This window comes from Falco peregrinus, chromosome 3 (genome assembly GCF_023634155.1).
Source record: "Falco peregrinus isolate bFalPer1 chromosome 3, bFalPer1.pri, whole genome shotgun sequence".
NCBI classification, from domain to species: Eukaryota; Metazoa; Chordata; class Aves; order Falconiformes; family Falconidae; genus Falco; species Falco peregrinus.
Genome location: NC_073723.1, coordinates 55,542,696 through 55,557,849, shown reverse-complemented (window position 1 = coordinate 55,557,849; position 15,154 = coordinate 55,542,696). Strand labels below are relative to the sequence as shown.

The window sequence follows — 15,154 nt, the reverse complement described above, 5'->3', positions numbered from 1 at the left end:
CGCGCCGCCGTACAGCCCCTGCCCGCCGCCCGGCTCTGCCCCGGGGAAGCCGTACCCAGCGGTGCCGCAGCCCACCGCCTCGCCCCTCCTTCCCGGGAAGGGCCCTTTGCCGGGATGGGCTCCGGACGGAGGGCACAAGCCCTGTCCCACCCGGGACAGGGCGAAGCAGCCGTGCCGTGCCGTGCCGTGCCTTGCCAGCTCCCCGCACTACACAAACCAAGTACCCACAGACCTCCCCGTGCCGCCCAACCGGGCCATTTCTTTTATTTGGTACGTTGAAATAAATATTCATTACAACTACTGGCTACACCTGAAATTATCGCCTTAATTGCAGAGCTGCTGGCCGGAGTTATAACCCACATTTGCTGCTTACTCATCCGTAGGCAATAGTTCAGCGCCGGGCCCCTGCCGTTGTGGCTGCCTTGGAGGGGGCTCGGTGCCGGGCTGCCCCCCGGGGCGGACGCCGGCGGCCACGGACCGGGGGTCTGGGGCAGCCCCAGCCCCAGCCCTTGCCGTCCGGGCAAACGTGGGATCCCGGAGAAAGGATGCGCAAATTGTTCAGCAAATTAGGCCAATTCGAAACAAATAAGCACTCCGGGCAGAGAGCTTGCCACTCCCAGAAAATAATTGAAAAGAAACCCGGCACTGTTATATTGATGTAAGCCTGAAGTAATTACACGGAGGTCAAAGACGCTGCACGCACTAAAGAAGTTGTGTTCACTCTGTAGTTTGAGAGCGGATTATGTTCCCGCTCAGGTCAATGGCATATATATATTCATTCTAGATAATTTTTTCCTATGCACATAAAGAGGATATAAATAACATTTTTCCCCCGTCATACCCTATCTGCAACTTTGAAACAAAGTCTCAAAGAGCTTCCAACGAGATGGACCAGATGCTGAACCATAGCTAAAAGCAGCAAAGCCTTATTGTGGTTAAAATCCAAACGCCCCAGACAAGCTCCTTTTAGGAGTTGTAGCAACCCACCCCAGAAGACAGAGAACCGCAGAGCTTGCAGCACACACCTTCTCAACGGAGATCTTTTTTTTTTTTTTTTCCTCTTTATTGTTCCCATAAATGCTAAACATGACGTGATTGGTATTGACCTTTGAACTTGATTCTGTCTTCAGATCATAGGAGAGACGAAGCCACTTTCTTTTTTTTAAGAAGAGCTTTTCAGAGCCACATAAGTGCAAAAGGTAGTTGAACATTTGGGGTTTTTAACTTTAGAAAAGATGAACACCAGGTTGACAGCTTCTGTACTTGGATGTTCATTTAATCACCATTTCCTGATTACAGGAGGTGAACTATGTTGACAGACTTGGAGATGAATATGGAGCCCAGTATACTACTAGTAAGTATAAAGGACATAAAGAACTTGCAGTGAGGTTGGAGGGGAAAAATGTATACGAAGCATCCATATTACACACATCAATTGGAAGCACCTCAGCAGCCAGGGGGAATTCAGAGAGTAGCAAGTGAGGTGTTCAGTGTGCTGCAGGTGCCCAGAACTGGGAAGCCACCCGCTTAAGGTGTATATATACCTATATAACCTATCTGTATATATGTGTGTGTATGTGTATATATATGTATATGAAAATTAATCATATATATATATGTTAACTTACCTGCCTACATTCCTAAAGATAAGATTTAGCCTAGTCAGGTGTATTCCAGAAGTTTAAATCCTATTGTTCAGGCTCTCAAGCTAGACAAGGTAATCAAACTGCATTCCGAAACTGCCAGAGTTGCACAAGGCTGTCTAATGCAAGCTGGCATAATAACATTAAACTTACATCCACTCCACCCTCCATGTCACTAATCAAAGTTTTATCCTGCTGAGAGCTCCGTGCAGACATAGACAGCTTCTCCTCTAGGACTCAAGGTTTTTGGCTGATTCTCATATAGGTCCTGTCCACACTTGGAGAATACATTTTATTACTGCTGTCAGTAAAGAAGATGTAATACCCACAGAACACTAATGATGCACCTGCCCCACTAGGTTGCAACCCTGGACTGGATTATCCTTCCTTCTGTATACCTGGAGATCAGTTCATACACCACAGAATAAACATTCCAGCTTAAAAACCAAACCCAAAAAACCTTCTCCATGAATCAGTTGTTTTACAATAGAGGTAATGCTTGTAACCATGTTACCAAATAATTTCAGGCCTTTCCTCACTTCTTTTTTAAGCTATTCTTCCCCCTGGCCCTTCATCTCTTTCCTGGCAAGCAGAGAGCCTGCTAGAGCTGTGCTCTTTGACAACCTGACTATTGTGCTAAAGGTCTCCACAGCCTTATTCTCCTTCAGACTAACATAGGCTACTTCTGTAGCCTCTATAAGAGGTTATTTCACTTACAGACACCTAAGCCTTCCTGGTTTGGTGTTTCTTGGTAGGTGTTTCATGATGAAGCTTCATTAGGAAGTAAACTGGAATATCCCCCAAAAGCCAAGAAGCAAAGAGAATCCACTGGGTTTCTCCCAGTTGCTCCCCAGGATCCAGTCTAGGCACCTAGAAAATATTTTTAAAAACAGTGCTTAAAACAACCTTGTTGGTTAACCCTAAGGCTGACCACATGGCATCTTTTTAAGAAAATGACATTTTCTCCATGTATACTTTTACTGTTAGTTTAAATGCAATAAACATGTTCTTAAAATGTGTTAATATGTTTTCCAAACACAAGATATTCTCGCTGTAGAAGCAGGCTATGACGAAATTGGTATGAGAAATCTATATTGACACTACAGAACTAGAAGGCAAATAACACTAGGACTCTTGGAAAATTCACTTAGGAAAAAAGCATGTCCTAGAAATCCTTCTCCCACCCAGAAACATGCAGTTTTGAGATAAGCTTTTTTAGCATTTGAGAACTGTGGCTTCAAAATGCTAATTCAATTTTAATTTTATTCCTTTACTTGTGTATATGATATTTCTAGTTGTTCCATCACTTCTTGATACTAGGGACAGCTGATGCTGACATATAATGTGCTATAATAGATTTTAAATCTCTTTTATTTTAAATTTTGCTTTTTCAAGTTAGCATCTCCTGTCTGCATGGCAATTAAATGGTTTTATATAACTCAACAGAGGAGACATTGATTTAGGAAAGTAATCCATCAGTGCTAAGTTGCAGCTCTTCTTAATGAATTTTAAAATACAAAAGCTATTTCACCTCTTAGATTGTCATATTATGAAATGTTAGCGGTAACTGCTCATATCAAAGCACCAGCTGCTATTGACAAGTTGTGAAACGTGAAGGTAGCATCAAACCAGCCCCCTCATGAAGCTCCACAGTGCCAATCGAAAGCTCATTTCCAAAGTATGCTCATACTTTTTTTCCCCACAGGTATTTGCCGTTAGTCACTTGACTGCTTTTTTTTTTCTTTTACAAAAGCAATATTTTTGTTGCTGAGGCCATGATTTGTTTCCTGATTGCTCCTTTTTCAAAACAAACCAGAGAAAAACTGAGTCATCATCTTTGTAAGAAAGCATGCGTTTACTGCTTGGCAAATTAAAAGTCAAGACTTCAGGAATTATCATTATTTTCAGAGTCAAGCAGCTGGAGCATTTTTGCTTCCAAAAATATAGAAGAGCTATGTTGTCAGACAGCTTGGAGAGAGACAGGTAATAAATTGCATTGCACTGCATAAAGATTTCAAGGGTCTTTTAAAATGTGCTGGAGGTAAGTTGCCAGGAGATATATTAATGTTTTATTTAGCTGTGTTTCAGTTTATGTTTGTTTTTGCTTCTGTGGTGATGAGGGCACTTGAAACAAATTGGCTGGTCCGGGTGGCACAGCAGTAGCTGGTTATAGTTGCTGTAGCAGTTGTCGTCATTTCTATGAACTACTGACACTGAGCAACCTGGCATGTTAATTGCGTAACATTTATCCTGTGTGGAGAGAAAGAGCTCTTTCCATCCAGGCTGACAATTTAAGTTAGTTTTTAGTTCTTTTCAGCTGGGTCCATAAATTCTACATGGAGGGGAGGGAAATTTAGAAGGACCAATCCAGTAACTCAAGAAGGGAACCTCCAAAGAGAGATCCCTGTGAAACCACAAAGCCTTGTTTATAGGTGGTGTAGGTCTGTGTAAGTACAAGTTTTCACTTTATACAGTGTTTTTAGTACTACGAAATACTTAATTACTACATAAATTAATGCTGTATTGGATATGTAGTTCTTGAAATCCTACTTTTTGTCCATAATCCTCCTATAAAACTTTATTTTGAACTAAAAGTTCAGGCTGGAAGTCACACTGGCCTGGAAGAAGTTTAGAAATGCAGGGAGGTGTGAGTGTTATATGACAACAGGGTCTGGCTGAGAAGGCTCCTTAAACATTCCTTTAAGAAAAAAGCAAGAAAAAAACCGGAGTTCTTACAATTTAATGAAAATGTAATGTAATGAGATTCTGAAGAAATGCACTTTCCACCTTGTTTCTGTTCTGCATGATTTTATCGTTTGCTTTTTCTGTCCCCACTGCGTGACCTGAAGCTTCTGTGTTGCCATGAGGTATGCTGAGCGCCCATTGCCGTGTAGAGCCAGAGGTAGGGCTTTACACCACGCACAACTTACTCACACCAGGCTTTTCTCAGAGCTGGGGGTCCTTAAGGGATAGGGCAACAGCTGGCCTTCAGTGCAGCCTGCAAAAGGAATCTTCCACTGACCATCGGCTAGTGGCTTTAAAGCCTCTTTATACCATGAATTCACTGTCAATATACTTTTGTTTTGACTTAGTGACTGAAATAAACTGATTATTCCTCTTTTCCACCAGTATTATGTCTGTGTCATAGTGAATTTGGAAATTCCTTTTCAGGTATTTATGTAGCAAAACCCCCAGTACCAATGGTCTGTCTACTTGGATTTTCTTTTCTCAATTGAGTTATCTCAGCTGGGTTGACACAAACCCAGTTTAAGCAACTTTAAAACTCAGTGAGTTCAAACGAAGCCCACAGAGGGTGTAACCATACTGTTAAAACAGTGTCAGAGCCCTTCTCTGGCTGTCACCCAGACCCACCTTTCTGTTGCTGAAGCAGTACTTAAAATTAAACACAACTTTCTTAATTTTTGTACGCCTCCCCTTCATTCTCCCTCCATTTTCTTTCATATGAAGTTTGCAAATCTGACCTGTGCAATTTTTGCACCTATTTTCTTTTCAAACATTATCTGGTCATGATGTTTTCTGGCCCTAGTAATAGAATGCCACATTCCCTTCTCTATGTGTGAGATGCTAAAGCATCTTTAGTTATCCCTTGAGATCTGAACACACAGAAACCGTCTAAATGAGATCTGCATCACAGGTTACACTCACTTGTAAAGCAGCATTTGAGTAGAAGGGAATAAATTCATAGGTCATATGGAAGAAGAGTACAGGGATAAAAAGGTATAGCACGTTTACTGCCAGCCCCTGTCACATCCTTTATCAGAGAGTGATTTGATTCATAGCAAGAAAAAAGTGGTAGAACATGTGGTAGAATATTAATAGATAAAGAAAATTTGCATACTGATTTTTATTTGACCGGTCCTTTATGCAAAAGGCCTCTCATAAACTAAATGTTGCTAGTGTATGGGATTTCAGGTAAAAATTGTGGGGAAATCTTCAGGATATTGTCAGGACTTTCATTTGAGGTTTAAAGCCAGAGGCCATGAAGTAAAAGAGACCTGAAAGGTCTCTTTGCAGTTTGCACCTGTATTTTAAGTTATAGACAGTAAAGCCTGGAGAAGTAGAAAAACCTGAAATGGTTCAGAGTTAAGATAAAGAAAACTTACACAGTTTAGTGAAAGACTGGATGCATTGGATGTACCTCTTGTTTTTTCAGTAGCAGCTAATACTAAAACAGATGAAAAATACCTTCTAACAGCTTGTAAGCATCAGTATATTGTTAGAGTTTGGCATTTAAAAAAAACTCTTCTACAACTGTTAAGAATGCTTAAGTGCAAAATTTTTTGTCCATCCCCGAGTTGTACTTTGCTTTGAATAGCCTTGCCTTTTCCCATCCATGAAAGATTAAGCTGGGCTTCATTCAATGTTTCCTTATTTGAAGATCAAGGCTAAAATTCAGTTTCTTTTCACAGAACTAAAGGTGTCATCAAATAAAGAAAAATCATTTTAAAGCCCTCAGAGCCAACACTTTGCACATTCATGGACTGAATTATTTAATTACAAGCAGGTAGTTATTTGCTAATAAAGACCCTGGGTTTTAGGATCAATGAGCCCTGTTAAAATAAACAAGAAAAACCCTGTAAGTTCTTCTTTTGCCTTGGACAAAACAAGGTCACATTTGCAATTTGCAGTGCACAGTCTCTCCATCAGCAATCTTGGCAAAGGTTTATCAAGTTATTCTGAATGATATCCTCCAAGTTATGAGTGTGTCACTTGGCCTGTTAATGACCCATCCCTACAGTTTACTCTGCTGTTTACCTGTGTATTCTCTGACTCGCTCTTGCTGACTGATGTCAAAGGAAAAAAAGCAGTTTATAAAATCAAAGCTTCAGTGTGGAAGGATATAAAGTGTGAAATCCAGACCCATTGCTTTCTTTCTGGCTTTAGTGATCATAGAAACCTGCTGTAGGGCAGGACTAATCTGCCAGAAAATTATTATTGAGCCCTGGTAACTCAGATATATGTGCAGACTTGAAAATGCTGTTCTTTGTGCCAACTCCAGGTCCTCCAAGAACCTCACATGGTATCCTTCACCTGGCTCAGAAATATGCTGCATTCCACCGGAAAGAGGAGGAAGTTTGTTAATTCCCAGGCAGCTGTGAACAATTTAATCTCTTTCCAAACAGCCCAGCATCCTATTCCAATTGTCAAGTTTTGGGGGGGTTGGACAGACTGAAGAGCAGGTGAGAGACAATAGGGCCTTTATTTCAAGGTCATTCCTATGGATTTGGCCTTGATAGCAACACCCTGATAACAGGGTTGCCAATTCTCACAGCCTCATGATACTCAGTGCGTTTGGAGTTTCCTCCTCCATATGCTGGAAATGGAGGGGTTGGAAATGAGTGTTTGGAAGACAAATTTGAAACCTTGAATTACTGCTCTGTAAAAACCTGGAAATCAGGTGGAGAACCACAGTTTTGTAATTTTAGGAAGAAGAAATCCCTGTGATTTTTAAGATAGACTTCTTATTCTGAAGATGGTGGTTGTCACTCCTGGGATTTCCCAGAAAAAACTTGTCTATGAGCGCTGAGCTGGTAACCTGACTTGGGTTTCTGGATGAGTCTCTAAATTACTGACTTCTTTTCCTCTCAAGATTTCTTTATCAAAAAAATCACCATCCAAATCTTATGCAAGCCAGTTTTTCCACCTCTTTGGCAATAAGTTTAGAAGAGTCAAAGAACCACTAGGAACTGCTGCAAGAAATTCATATGCTGATTTCTTCGAGTTCTCAGAACCAATAATTCCAAATATTAGAAGGTCTCTGCATTCGAAAACTGTTGTATAGGTATTTAAGCCAGATGTGCCTTTAAACATGCTTGCACCTGATGTGGTTTCCATGGGAGCAGCTTGGTGCTTAGCCATTTGCAAACATGGCTGCTTGGGTAGATAATTAAATTAGAGTTAGTGAACACAGTGTTCTCCTGAAAACCTGACCTTTGGTCTTTCTGGCACACTGGTAGAAGAGTGAAGGAAAATACATCCTTTCTGTGCTTTACATCTTCTGTACCACATTTTTTTCCCTCTAAAACTAGCTAGATGTGACTTTCAGGATCCTTCTCTGAAAGCTCCCACTATTTCACTGCATTTGCAGCAGTTCTGCCCAACTCTAGATACAGCATTTAATCATTTTAGCTCTATTTTCACTGAAGTTCCCAAATTTTAAAGCTTTACTTTTGTTCGGCAAGATATATTGGGCTTGGCTTACACTAAAATGTTTAGCAATGTTCTCTAAAGTTCCATCAGAAAGTACTGGTGTTTAAGTACTGAGGAATCTCAGTCATATGTAAAGTGGAGAGGCAGGATTGCAGGAGCTTTGTGAAGCTAAAGGGATCGAAGTATCTGGATTAACTTGTAATGTTTTTGGGACAGGCACTGTATTTGAAAGGAAGTTCTAGATTCAATTTGTTAACCCATCACTTCAAATGAGCTCGTCAGATCCCAAACAGGGAGGGACAGGATTTTGTCTTCTGAATACCAGTTTGGCCACTAGTGCCTGCACTAATTAGGGCCAGGTAGAGAGAACCTCACATGCTGCTGAATAAACTAGAAAAATCCTGGTGTCCCACTGAGGTCAGCAGCACTAATTAGCACTCATGGACAGGAAATCTGCTTGAACCTGCCTGCTGTGCTTCCTGGCTTTGGCCACATCCAAAACCTCATGGGAAAATGATTCTGGTGCTATATCAGGCAGAAACACATGATGGGATGCTCATGGGCTAACCTGTCCACCCAGGATTTTTATAATCATTCTCACCTACTGGCATAGCTGAAATATTGTTGTACAGAGAGTACAAGCCCAGAGGCTTTTTGGCCACCCAAAAGAACAAGATTGCCCCTTGCAGGGGTATCTCTCTGCCGGTTCTTAAGCAATGTGAGGTCCAAGAAGCCTGGCACTATTTTGGGAAGTCATGTTGTGAATTTCAGGTCTCAGCAGCAGTACTAGTAACACACAAAGGCTACAAAACCAACTACATATTGAGGACGTCTGTCAGGTCCTCATTTCTTCATGTTTTCCGGCAATGAACACTGAGCTTTCATGAAGGTTCTCCCTAATGCCATGGCCAAATGTCACTACCCCTCTTTGCTGTCCTGCTCAGAAGCCCACCCGAGGGACAGGCTGCTGAATTCTGGTTTTACGGATGCTCTCTGAAGGGCTGTCCCATCTCTTAGGCTTTATCTAGAGCTGGGTGACGGTTGTTAAAACAACAAATATATCTAATCCAAATACTTTTTCAGTATTTTTTGATATGTTGGTGGATTAATACCTGCAACCTTACAGTATTTGTACTTTTTTATCTGCTGGTTAATAGGAGAATAAATTTTGAAATAAAAAAGAAAGAAGATTTGTCACCCTCTGAAAGCTTCAGAAAAGTCAAACAACATTTTTTATCATAATTTGAACGTAAGCACCATGATATTTATATTAGGCAAGTCTCCTATACACAGTAGATCAGTAATAATACATTTTTTGATCAAAGGTGGTAAATACTGGCCCTAGAGTAGTTTCTTAAAATCCTATGCATAAACGATTATTTTAATAGGCAATAGACAAGCTAGCACTTGCCTGTATGACAGGTTTACCTTTCATTTTAACCTCAGAGAGAACACCATTCCTCTCATTTTCTTCTGCTTTGCAGAAAGGACATGAAACAATCAAAAGATTCTACACTTTCTACAGATTCTAACGTTATACAACTTTGGATATGTTTTAAACCAGAATAAAAACCTCTAACCTAAACAAAAAAAAGATCACCTAAGCTGAAAACAGACTAATGTAAGTAAGGAAACAAAAACAGTTAATAAAACTTCTGGCTTGCATGACACAAGAGTTTTACACAGTGCTAAAAGAGGATCTTTCCCCTCAAGTGTATCTAAAATGTCACTGAGTCAACAGAACAGTATGCAGAAATGGGCAGTAACTGTATTGTATTTGAAGACAAATGTCTGGATAATGAAGAGGACACATATGTTATTAATGGAAATCACCCATTACTACAAAGCACCTATAAAACCTGATACTGCAAAGTACTTCAAGAAGCACCCCAAAAGCAAGAAAAGAGAAACCCCCGAATCTAAGACCACTGGTTGTACCTCTTCTTTTGCATCCTACCACGAGGAGTATCCTTCTGTTCTGAGCTGACACAGGCTGGGTTGGCTGTTCAATCTGCCAACAAAGTAAGGCTTAGCAAATAGACGGCGGAAAGGAGAATTCAGTCTCAGCTGTCTGCAGTCATCTGAGAGCTTGTGGTGATCTATGCAACTCTGTTTGTGCTCGCTGCAAAATGTATACACCTTGGGGGAGAATATTAGTAATCTGGGCACAAAAGCTAAAGACTTTCCGGTAGAATAATCTGCATCACATATCTGGCTTAGTTTCCTCATGGAAGAAATATGAAGCCCCCTTGCTCTGTGCAATCAACTGTCATTCAACTTACTATTATATTTTTAAAGGACATTGTCAGTAAACAGCAAGGATGACAAGACTGCTGCTGTGCCCTAATGATATATGTGAGACCTTAATGTTCCCCTGTTAATACAGAGCTCAGAGTCATGAAGATTTTCTAGGAGACAGCAGGAACTCTAGAAGATCTCCCAACACGTTTGCAAAACTAACAGTATCAGGGGGAGCTCATCTTGGACTCAGGGACAACCAGTCCGACACATGATGACTTGCAAAGTCATAACAGATAGAAGTACAATTTCATCACAGGCATTCCTCTTGAATAAAGACCTCCCTCAAAAAAAAACCCACCAAAAATCCTGACCAAACAGATGGCTGTTTCCTTCACTAGCATCATGTCTTGCTCCTTTTGAACCACTGCCACAGCTGTATCAGAGAAGATCTGATACCAGGATGTCAGGGCTGGGCAACCAAGGAAAATAAGCTGAAACAACGGTGAATGACAGGAAAAGGTGGGAGGCTGGAGCTGGACTATAAAAGAATACGAAATCATTCTGAAATCACTCCACTCAGGTTGCGTATTCTTCCAACCAATCCCTGCATGCCCCCTGAGTCTGTTGGCAATTATCCGAACCTTTACAGCCCTAAAGTCATCCTGTTGTCAAACTGTGTGCAATTCATCCTATAGTTTGCTGACAGGAGCATTTAACAGAAGATGTGGTCTGGCTGCCCGCAGTTTCTTCCCATCAGCAGTCCCAAGGGACAAAAAGAGTTACTGTGGGAATATTCCTATAGCCCTTACCCATCTGTGATCCTCGGGCACGTAAAGGCATATTCATGAGCTCTATACCCAGAACAGGTGAACGCTTCTCAGTAACCTAACTAACTTTGAACTCTGCTGTTCTAGCGAAGGATCAGTGGTGGGCAAGGTTGAGGGCCAGAGCACATTTGACACAGAAAAGAGAGGGTACAGATGTGACAGAGCCAGAAAAAGGGTGCTGTAGAACCAGACTTCCTTCATCCCACAGCTGACAAGAGGTGGCATCTGACTCCTTTCCCTCCCAGCAGTGACTCTCCCTTGGTGAAGGCAGCAGGAGGAGAAAGTAATTTTCTAGGGCTCTGGCACTGGTGACGTAGAATTACGGCCAGAGCTGATTTGTTCCTCAACGCACCTGCTGCCCTCAGCAGCTTCTGCATTACTCGAGCCTCAGGTCAGCTCTGTTCACAACCTCCAACAACTTTCTCTCAAGTCAAACTGCTGGAATCACAAGCAAAGCCTCAGTAAATTTGCCGTGCTTGCAGAGGCAAGAGAGGGTTTCTCCTTGGACACTGATAAAGACTCTAGACAGTTGTGCCAAGCAGCACATACCTTGCAGAGGTCATGCAACTGTTGCCATTGGCAGAGTCACTTCACCCCAAAGGTGGCTGAAAGCAAACAAGAAGTCTGGTTTTGAGGCATAGCAAGGCTTCTTGCAATAGCATTTTCCGCAACCCCCAAAGGGGCACAAAATATACTAGTTCCTCTGTGTTCACTCCAATTAAAAGCAACTGTGGAGAAATTTATCTTAGGCCCTTTCTCCTGTTTTTCCTCCTTTGATGTCACTCTCGGCAGACCAGTCTCAGGCTGGTAAAACTGGCTGATAAACATCCTGGGCCTGGCACTCTTCTTTATGCTGTTACTCTTCCATGAGAAATTCCATAGTTTTCCCCCTCTCTGTTGTGCATCACACCCAGGTAACAGAAACGCTGCACATCAGTCCCAGCTCAGACAGTGCTTCCTTTCCTCATCTATTCTCCATTCTCTCCAAACCAACTCGTTCTTTCTCCCATCCCCTCTCCTTCACCACCTATTCTTCCTTTGGGAATGAGCAAAGGTACATGCCTGAACTGTTTCCTAGATTTCTGTTAGTGGGGACTGGGAAGATGAAAGACAGGGAAAGGTGGGGCAGAAAATACACTGAGCTGATATGCAAAGCTACCCTGAACATCTCTTCTGCTATCTCCTCCTCTGCTTTATCTCTTCTCCTTTCCAGTCTCTTGAAAAGTGGCAGGAAAAAAATGCATGCCTGTTAGCTTGAAAGCAGGAGAAGAGAAAAACCCCTTCCCCTCTGAGCTGTGATTATATCTCAGGATGGATGACTTCCCACCTTCTCTGGGAGAAACCCTGGCTGCTCCATTGCTCCTGTGTGGGCATACAAACAGCTGAACAGTGCTAGTATCTGTGGGAAAGACAGGATGATCTTCCCTCCCTTTCTCCAAGTTCCTCCGTTTTTATGTAACCCTGCCTGCCTCCTCAGGAGGTTCCAACTCCTCACCTTGGCACATGGCACAAACCAACTGTGATGCTCTACTCAAGGTGGCACCAATCACTGCAGCTGTCTCCCAGGACTGACCTCCTTAGCCATGCGTAGGGAAATCTCTGTGCTTTCAGCCATGTGTCCTTCCAAGTGTTTGGGTACAACAGTGCCCAGCCTTGGGTAATCTCAAATATTCATGACCACAAGATGTTCCCAAACAAAGCATGAAGAAAGATAAAAAGCCTTGACTGTTTTTTAAACAGTGTATTTGGGAATATTCACTTAACTTCTGGTTTTAAGTTTTCAGATCGCATTTGTTTTCAAGTCTTGTTCTGCCTTCCTCTTCTCCCACTGCCCTATCCATTCACCCTCCATTCCAAACATATGGGCTAAGGATGATTGTTTCTCCCTTTGAAATCCAAGAATCCTTTCATTCCTGTATATGAAGCATGGGGAAGTATACTGGGAGGTGAGGTGCGGGAAGGGACTTGACAGTCCAAGAAAGAATGCAATAAACCAGTCATTTCCTTTCAAAGCATTAAACTCCGCACCCTAGAGTTAGTGGACTTTACGACAGCCTAGTCATATAGAAAAAGACTCAGAAAAACAGAGGAGAAAGGTCCTGTGTTTCCAAACCAATGCATGAACAAAGTGCCAAATGATTGCATTTCTTTCATTTGCCACAAACTGGGTTAGCTTTGAGCTTGAAGGAGACAGACTAGCAGGTTTTTAAATACTGCTTCTGGGCCTGGCATCAACACTTCTGTTGCCATAATGAGTCAGACATCAGAGGCAATACACACGAAAGGACGCAGGCCAATGCCTAGGCAAATAGAAGTGGCAAGAAGGACTGAAAAATAAGCACACGTGGTGGGGAAGAAGGACCCCATCCCCACAAACGTTTTAAATTCTAACCTCGATTTCCTGCATTTCACACAATAAAGTCACTTCAAAACAAAACCAATGAAAAAAAAAAAACCCAAACCTCTAGAATTCTGTGCAAGGCTAATTTGCCAGAGGCAGATTTTGTTCTGTTAATTGCCATTTGCCATGTACCAAAGCCACAGTCCCCAAATGCTCTTGTACATTTCCCATCAGGCAAGCACACACACGATTAGGAACATTTGAGCAGTCATCCTTAGAACTGTGAAAAAGATAAATCCTTAAATGAAGATAAATTAGTCTTCTCAGCCACAGAAACCATAGCCTCAGATGCTCCTTCCCCTTTTCATCTACCAGGGCTCCTGAAGGGCTGTTGGATTACTGGGGGTAGATAACTGGCTCTGGGGACAGAGACTATGGGATGGAAAGTTCATCGATGCAAAACATCTGAAACTTTGATTTGCACCCTTACTTGGAGGCTCCACTGGGAACTCAGAGCGGTCTTAGAGATGTGTGTTTGGCACTTCTCACCTACCTCAGCTGTCAAGCAACTCCCTGATTTTTTCTCTTCTGCCTCAAACTTCCACTGTGTTTTCTTCCTTCTGTTTATTTTCAGACCATCCTTCTTCTCTGCCTCCTCTTTCAACTTCTATGACCAAGACCTGGAGAATCACTATCCATTGCCTGGTGCTCTTCTTTCTCTTGTCCTTGCCAACACTTCATCAAACATAATTGTCACACAGAAAATATTTACTACAAGAAATTACAACAATCTGCTAAACAACTAGTACAAAATGACCAACTATAGAATTCAAAAACACCTCCCAGGTCCCTTCCATTCTCTGTTACTAGGCTTCCTTTACCATTTCAGGACTGTCTGAACCCTTGACGGTTTTGCAAGTGTGACGGATTAATGGAAGAGTTTTCATTTTATTTTGACCAACATTTGTACTGATAGTGTCTCATCACCGTAATCACAGTTGCATTGCTGCAAAGATGACCTACACAAGCCACATTTCTGATAAGAACACCACCACCCAAGTGCTGTGCAGCTACAAGTGGGCATCACTTCTTTGATCTTGAATATATCATGGACACTGCTTTCAATCTTAGGAATTAAGAGCGACATGCTACAAACGTCTGTCTTACAAAATTGTGTGACATAAAAAACCTCTGTTAAAGTACACAGAATTCAATAAACATGTTTAAAAACCCCTGGTACCTCCATTTCGACAGTGTTAGACAGCGCTAACACAATACAAGCCAAAATGGTGAGGTCAGTGCTCCAATGGGAACACAGTAATGAGGTCCAACATCCACAAAGAATTTGCATTCACATGCTATTGTTCTGGAGTCAGTTAATGATTAACACGGATTAACTTCTGTGCCTTACGGACATAGTATCAGGGTTTCTCTAAAATGCAGGGATACACAGATATACTGCGGGGATTTTGAAATAGATGATAAGGCTACAGAGTGGTAAAAAGCAAAAACCTTACAGAATATTAAAAATGTGTATAATTCCTGACTTTGCTGCTGAAGACAAGCCATTATTTTACATGTAGTGCCTTGGCATTTCAGCTCATGTCTGCCTTGTGTGATCCCACATGCATGCTGCAAATAAAGAGAACGTGATAAGGCAGCAGGAACATGATTAAGCTTTGATCTGAGGATGGATCCTGACTCTCTTACGTTGCTAAGAGTTCATGGGCACCAAAGACAATATGGTAAGTTTGCTCAGCAAACTAAGGATATGACATTAATGCAAGTCACCCAGCACGAGTCTTCCATGCAGTCACATCCACAATAAAACCATTTCCCTGCTAGTTACATTAAAGTCAGCATGGCTATGCTTCTCCTACTGCCACATTTTCTTTTGCACTTAATGATCTAATCACATCCTCTTTTTTCTA

General features: G+C 41.9%; 1 protein-coding gene across 3 annotated transcripts in view; it reads right to left on the bottom strand.

Moving 5' to 3' along the window:
- The window catches only part of KCTD1 (potassium channel tetramerization domain containing 1), a 106,548-nt gene that overhangs the window by 73,649 nt on the left and 17,745 nt on the right, over window positions 1-15,154 (bottom strand). Inside the window, exon 1 of one of the 3 annotated variants that reach the window (XM_055799425.1) lies at window positions 56-161. The exons of the other annotated variants lie outside the window; for them this stretch is intronic. The gene's annotated coding sequence lies outside the window, so the exon portion shown is untranslated. Of the gene's footprint in view, window positions 1-55; window positions 162-15,154 lie in introns of those variants that run through there. 3 annotated transcript variants of the gene reach the window in all.